This window comes from Molothrus ater, chromosome 12, assembly GCF_012460135.2.
Source record: "Molothrus ater isolate BHLD 08-10-18 breed brown headed cowbird chromosome 12, BPBGC_Mater_1.1, whole genome shotgun sequence".
Taxonomy (NCBI): domain Eukaryota; kingdom Metazoa; phylum Chordata; class Aves; order Passeriformes; family Icteridae; genus Molothrus; species Molothrus ater.
In genome coordinates, this window is record NC_050489.2 from 20806153 (window position 1) to 20813571 (window position 7419).

The following is a 7419-nucleotide window of genomic DNA, read 5'->3' on the forward strand; positions in this document are numbered from 1 at the left end:
CGTGTGCTCCAGCAGGATGCAGCACCCTGGCCTGGGCTGGCACTAGGCATCAGCCCAGGGATTCCCTGGGGCTGCTCTGGCCAGGGAGGTTTATTGTGCCAGCTCATGCAGCAAACGTGTCCTCCAGCAGCACCCTCACACAGCAGAGGCTTTTGCTGAAGCATAGAACTCCTGGGTGTCAGGATGGCACTTTGAGGATATCTGTTCTGGTCAGATGCCATAACAGAGCAGGACATAATGGACTATGAACACTGACTGGCCACCAGCAGTGTGCTGGCAGTCCTACTTCTCTTTACGTGCTGCTGTCCCCAAATCTACCAGCATTTAGGGAACTAGCCACTGTTTAGAAGGAGCTGTCCCTGCACAGATGTGCTCCCCACCAGGCTCCTGCCAGACACTGCTCACAGCGCTGCTCTGAGGGCTGGGAGAGGGCGCAGGGGCCCATGCAGCCCCAGCTCCAGTCTGGCAGGTAAATGCCCATGGCTCAGACCTGTCCAGCCTGGAAAGCCTCTGAAGAAGTTGGAGAGGCCTTTCCTGGTGGTTTGTACGTGTGCCATTACAGAAGGGCTGCAGGGCTGCCACGGCAGCTACAAACTTCCAGTGAAATGAGTGTTTATTATTATAGGTTTGATGCAGTTCCCAAAAGACCCTAATCAACAAGTAATAAGGCCTCGAGAGAGCAATTAGAAATCTGAACTTTAACTCTCTTATAACCACAGAGTAGGAAGTGACTTCTGCTCCAGTTCGGGGTTTGCCACCTGGCATGTGAACGAAGGGGAAATACCAAAAACCTGAAATGCCAAGAACCTGAAATACAGAATAACTGCAGACAGGTATTTGAACAATGAGGTACAAGGTCTATTTCCACAGAAAGTAAATGTGTGTGTGGCAAAAAGCATAATGGTTTAGGGGGATTCATGCTCAAATTTGCAGCCTCTCTATCACATTTAGGTGTTTTCAATGCTTCTTCTCAGCTTTAGACAAGCACCAAGGGTGTTCAGTGCCTGTACATGTGCAGCATCTGCCCCCTTTAAAGAAAAAAATTACCTCAGTTTTCCCACTTGTGAAACAACAACAAATCTGCCTAAAGGCAGCACCAACCCTCGAGATGCGGGTTTGCTCAGAACTTGTTTTGAATACTTTGGATAGGCCACTTCAGACAGGAACTGCACATTGAGTAATTCTTGCCATAGAAAATCACGTGTCTACTGGAAAGCAGAGAATTGCACAAGAGCCCATCTGCGTAGCACGGCCCAGGCGGGGAGCTTGGCCAGGAGAGCCTGTGCACCACCAGGGCTGGGGGCCCTTGGCTTCCCAAGGGGCTGTGCCAGCAGCAGCACACTCCCACAGCTGGGATACCCCTGCTCCTTCAGCCTTGCAGGGTGTTCCTCAAAAGTGTTACTCTTGATTTTTCTTGCTGAGCTGCCAGATGTTGGAAGGCCAGGCTCTGGTTCCCTGAGTTCCCTCGGCTCAGCAGGCACAGGGCAGGGACTGCAGGCACCTGCAAACACCCACGGGGCAGGCACTGCAGTCTCCTGCAGCCACACAGGGCTCTTGCACCCAGCAGGTACAGCCCGGTGAGCTGAGGCCCTGCCCTCTGTCAGGAGCATGCAGTGTGGAATGGACACACACTCCCCACCCAGACTGACCACGGGGACTGCTGGCGGTGCTGGTCCTGTCCCAAGCCCAGGATGCTCTGCCTGGGAGGAGGAAGGGCTGCATCCCTGCCAGCTGCCTGTAAGGACAACAGAGCCTGAAGATGCAGGTGAATTTTAGATGTCCCAGCCATAAAGAAATTTCAGGTCACAAAACCTTAGTTTGATGTATAACTGGAGCCAGCAGAGGGAGTGAAATGCAGGGACACTGTAGTGTCCATGGAAAAAGGAGCTGCCAGGCTTTGATCCGGGTGCATCTGGTTCCATGACACATCTCAGAACCCAAAGGGAGGGTGTACAGCTCGGCCCTGGCCACAGGTGGCACAGATACGGGTTAAGAGAGGCAGGTGATCACTTGTAGGAGTGAGGGGTTGTCTCCTGCATCGTTATCAATAGGAAAAATAGATGTTCTTGGGTCTAACATTGTATGTTTCCAGTATGAGAAGGTACCCGGAGGAACCTCAACCTCTCAAATAATTCCTGTTCCAAGGGGGTCTGAGTGTTGTCCCCATGAACAGGTTCAAATGCTTTATCTTCTGCCGGTGTTCATATAGCCCTGAGAGTGACCATATGAAGTCCTGAGGAGAAGCCCAAAATCAGCGATGCTGATATTGCTCCTCATTCTCTTATGCCTCCAAAATGTCCTGCTCTTGGCATTATCCTGGCATTATATGACAGACATTCACAAACAACTTCTTGGTGATTCCTTAGTTAACTTCTTTCTTCAAAAATAGCAATTTTGCAAATGGATTAGTTCTTCAGCATCCACTTAGGATTTTTTTAGACTCATCTTTAATGTGCCTTCAAAGACAGAGATAGTTTGCCCTTTTGACTGAGCATTGGCCATTTTCGTTCACCATTTGATTGGAAGAGATAGGACATGATCTTTACTAAACTCTTTAGTAACGTGTGAGCTTCCTCCCAGCTGCCTCTTAAGGAGAATTTTGAAAAGTTTTTAATCTGTGTGTTTATGCACCAGTTTCCAAAGAAACACTTCTTTTAGCAAAGTGCTAAATTGTAACAAGTTGGTAGCTTTAATAATTGCATTGAATACTGGGGAATTAGCTTAAAATAAGTTTTTCCTCCTTGAAATGAGATTATGTTTGTGCCTGGATCAAGCAACTCTGCACCAGTCTTGAACTTGTTAAAAGATGGAAATCGGAATAACCACTGCAATATTGAAATGGTAAAACGAGAATGGCAATTGGCCAGTGTTTATGAATCAGAGAATATGATCATGAAATCATAAGAATAACCACCAAAAGGTAAATAAATTACCCAGCCTACTACTTATTTTCATGTGCAGCTTGACACAAAAGCTGAAGCCATGAATGATTTATACCTGTTTTAACAATAATACTCATTTTCCTGAAAGATGGTCAGCACTCAGGCTGCTGTGGGCACTGTGCCAGTCATTGAAAGGTTAATGTCTCAGCAGCAATACATTAAATTATGAATTATACCAGTCCCAAAATGGAAGGTTATTAGCTCGGTATGTTTAATTAGCCCGGCTCGAACTTTGCCATCTGCCAGCAGTGCCCATCACTAATGCACGGCCACGTGGGATAGGAGGGGTGGGAATCAGATGCCAGAAGGAGCAAACATTGCCCTGGGCCAGCCCGGCTCACCTGGAGCTCCGCCGGGCCGGGCCGGGCCGGGCCGGGCTCCCCCAGCACCCCCTGGTGCCCCAGCGCCCCCGGCACCGGCGCCTGCCGGCGGTCCCGGTGCTGCCGTGCCCCGGGAGCGGGGACCCGCTCGGCCCCGCACCTCCCGTAGGGGGAGAGGGCAGGCGGGGTGGGCCCGACCCGGCCGGAGCCGCAGATGGGCCAGAACAGAACCGCGGCGCTTTCCCGGGGAGCGTGCGGAGCGCGGTGCGGGCGTGCGGGGCGTGCGGAGCGCGGTGCGGGGTGTGCGGAGCGTGCGGGGTGTGAGGGGTGTGCAGGGTGTGCGGGGCGTGCGGGGTGTGCGGAGCGCGGTGCGGGATGTGCGGGGCGTGCGGGGCGTGCGGGGTGTGCGGGGCGTGCGGAGCGCGGTGCGGGATGTGCGGGATGTGCGGGGTGTGCGGGGCGTGCGGGGTGTGCGGGGTGTGCGGAGCCCGGTGTGAGGGGTATGAGGGGCGTGCGGGGTGTGCGGGGCGTGCGGGGTGTGAGGGGTGTGAGGGGTGTGCAGGGTGTGCGGGGTGTGCAGGGTGTGCGGGGTGTGCGGGGTGTGCGGGGTGTGCGCGGTGTGAGGGGTATGAGGGGCGTGCGGGGTGTGCGGGGTGTGCGGGGCGTGCGGGGTGTGAGGGGTGTGCGGGGTGTGCGCGGTGTGCGGGGTGTGCGGGATGTGCGGGGTGTGAGGGGTGTGCGGGGTGTGCGGGGCCGCGGTGTGAGGGGTATGAGGGGCGTGCGGGGCGTGCGGGGTGTGCAGGGTGTATGGGGTATGAGGGGCGTGCGGGGTGTGTGCGGAGCGCGGTGTGCGCGGTGTGCGGGGCGTGCGGAGCGCGGTGCGGGATGTGCGGGGTGTGCGGAGCGCGGTGCGGGATGTGCGGGGTGTGCGGGGTGTGCGGGGTGTGCGGAGCCCGGTGTGAGGGGTATGAGGGGCGAGCGGGGTGTGCGGGGCGAGCGGGGCCGCGGTGCGGGATGTGCGGGGTGTGCGCGGTGTGAGGGGTGTGCGGGGCGAGCGGGGCGTGCGGGCCCCGGGCCAGCGCCCAGGGATGTGGGAGGCAGCAGCCTGCCGGGGCTCTGTTTGCACAGCATCTCCTGCCAATAACTGCTCAAGGCTACAATATTTAGCTTTCCAATAAATATTTAAATTTTGCTTCTTTGCTTATTTATTTTTTTTAAGAACAAACAGTAAATTCTGTTGGGTTTTTTATTAGTTAAGATTATGTGATGCTTTGGAAACATAATGCACTTAGTATTGCAATAACTTGATGACTTCCCGTGACTTTGTGGGTGCTCTTGGGGAGCCTGTCTGCTAAAACTTGGGTTGGAACTGTGTCCTGGAAAATGTGGGGCAGGATCTGAACTTGTAAGAAGCCAAACAAAACCTTAATTTTAATTCTTATTTTTGTAGGTAGGATAACCTTGCCAAAGAGGAAAGGAATTTGGACAGACTTAACATCCAGCCTGTGCAGCTTCCATGAGCTGGACGCTAAAATGAAGAGAGAGTTTATTCATTCCCATCTCAGCACAGCCCACCAGAATTAAAGGACATTTTAACCTACAAGGGAGATTGGGTCAAAGACTTCCCCACCTGCCTACATAGAGAAGGCTGTTCAATTCCTGTGGCTACCAAGTCTCCACAGTTCTGTGTTGGATGTGAAGAGTAAAGGGAGTCTGGCAGGAATCAGGAGGCATCCAAGTCAGCGTAAGAGACAGCACCAGGTAGAGGCTTGATTCCTTTTTCCTAATATTCTTGCAGTATAGACATTCTTTCTTCTCCTCCCCTTGAACGTTTGTTGATTTCCTCTTCTCCACATCCGTGGAGCCTCTGCAGTTGTACTTGTGGAGCAGGTGGCATGGTTGGAATATCGGAGCAGCATGTATTAAAGTGAAACCTACAGACAGAAATAGAAAGTAAATGGAAGATGAATTGATCAGAGGAAAGGCAGAGGATGGAGGGGATAAAGTAAAGGCAAGGAGAGAGACAAGTAATACCTTGCCTGTGTGCTATGGTAATTTATTATTTTTATATGGTGCCCGGGGTGTGCAGTATCTGTTTTACTGAACAAATAGAAGAGTTCTCAGCCCCAAAGAGCCAACATATTAATTTATTGTGTGACAGCCTGACAAAATGAGCAGCCAGGCCAGTGTGACGAGGAATAATTTAGTGCTTGTGGAGCATCAGTAACTTTACTACTGTACCCTCACTTGTGTATGGCATCTGATGGACGTCTCTTTTGTTTGTAAGGACTTACTGTACAAGAAAAATTTCCCTTTCAGGGGAAATCTGACCGGAGGGGTGCCTTAGGACATGGGACAGGGTTCTGTCTGCAGGAGCAAAGAGGCTGCCAGGTCAGAACCCTGGGAGGGGAGGGGTGAGGAGCTGAGCCCAGCCTGGCACAGGGGGAGCAGCACAAACCCCAGAGCGGGGTGTGCAGGGACACGCACGGGGCAGCCAGACATGGGCAAAAGTGCAGGAAGGGACTGGGCAGGGAGAGCTGGAGTGTTTGCTGGGAGCAGTCTCAGGCTGCAGTTTCTGAGGAGCCATCCAGCTGGGACAGCAAGGAGATGACCTGAACCAACACGCTGCAGTGGGGAGGCTCCAGTGCCAACCTGCCGTGACCGCGGCACCGGGGGAGCAATAGCCGAGTTGTTTGCAACACAGTTATTGCCACTTCAATTGCAGTTTTATTCCAAAAGCAAATTCCAAAGTTTTATGTCCATAAAGGTTTAGACATAAACAAGAAAGAAGTCAGGAAAGTGGTATGTACTGTGTAAACAGTCTCACTTTATAATTAATGCTGGAGATCAGGGAGCAGGAATGGCTGTGCATGTGTGGTCATTCAGATTTACTGTTGCTCTGATTAAAACCTAGTTGGGCAATAATTTTATGCCCAGGTAGGGGCAGGAGGAGAGCAGGATGCCCCCAAGCAACCCATAAATAGTGTGGTGAAGACAAAGCGTTTATTACTTAGCTTCACAAAAGCTCCCTAAGTGCTCTCCCAGGGTATATATACTCATACCCCAGATGCCAATTCTGCAAATTAGCATTATTTCTCAAAATCCTGTGTAAATAGAAGTCATTTAAATACTTGATTTCATCAGACAGAATCACCCATGGAAATGTCAGTCTCTTTTCCTCCCTTTAGTGGGGTGAGCAGAGGTTTTCACTGCCTGGGTTTTCATTTCTCTTGGAGTACTTTCACTGATGGCAGAACCTGGCAGGGTCTGGGATCCACACAGGACTCAATATGCAGGATTCTGTCCCATCTCAGTGCCTCATGCTGGTGTAAAAGCAACTCCGGGACATAAACCTTACTATTTATCACTGAAATGTGCTATTTTGAGTCTTTGTCTAGCAGTTTAAATTCCTGTGCCAAAAGTGGTTTCATAGCTAAGACACACAGGGAATTAAAGGGATTTGAGATTCTGTCAAGGTACCATTGGGATGTTCCTTTTTTGTAATTAGAGAAGCCACCAGTGAGTTCACCTCAGGCTTTGCTGATGGGCTGTTGTTTTGTCATTGGGCATCCTGCCACAATAACTTGTTCAAATTATAGAAACTTTCACAATTATTTTAATCCATTTTTTGTATGGGATTCCATGTAGAAATGGGTACCTTAGTTAACAGAGTTACAGTAAAACAGGTTGAGAAAGACCCATAAAATCATCTTTACATGATGAAACAATTTTCCTAGATATAACATATTAAAAGGTGAATATTTCAGGATTTTCCAGGGCTAAAAACAAGTGTTGCATTTTAAGGTTGCCTATCTCTCCTGTTCAGGGCAGTAAAAAGGCAGACTTAATACTGAATTTTGCAGGGCATTAGACTTGAGCACCCTTACAGTAGTTTCTTTTTAAATCATAATTGTTTGTACCTGCAGGTGTTTTGAATTTTAAGAGTTGATTCCAGAGAAATAGGGAAGAAAGAAAAGGGCTGGTGAGCTTGATCATTGAGGCACCAAGAGAGGACATGGTTTCATGGTGCTCTGGAAACAAACCAGGAGGAATTACACCAACATTCCATCTCATGTGCTCTGCTCCATCAGAGTCACTTTTGTACCCATTGCACAAAATGGGAAATCGGGCAAAAAGTGGGGGGAGTGAGCTCTGAA

At 50.6% G+C, this 7419-nt stretch overlaps 1 long non-coding RNA gene across 1 annotated transcript in view; it reads left to right on the forward strand.

The window, feature by feature from the left end:
- Positions 1-5069, forward strand: part of LOC118691463 (uncharacterized) — a 118443-nt gene extending 113374 nt beyond the window's left edge. Inside the window, exon 3 of the long non-coding RNA XR_004981002.1 lies at positions 4713-5069. This is a non-coding gene — a long non-coding RNA (uncharacterized LOC118691463). The remainder of the gene's footprint in view (positions 1-4712) is intronic.
- The last annotated feature ends 2350 nt before the right edge of the window (positions 5070-7419 follow it).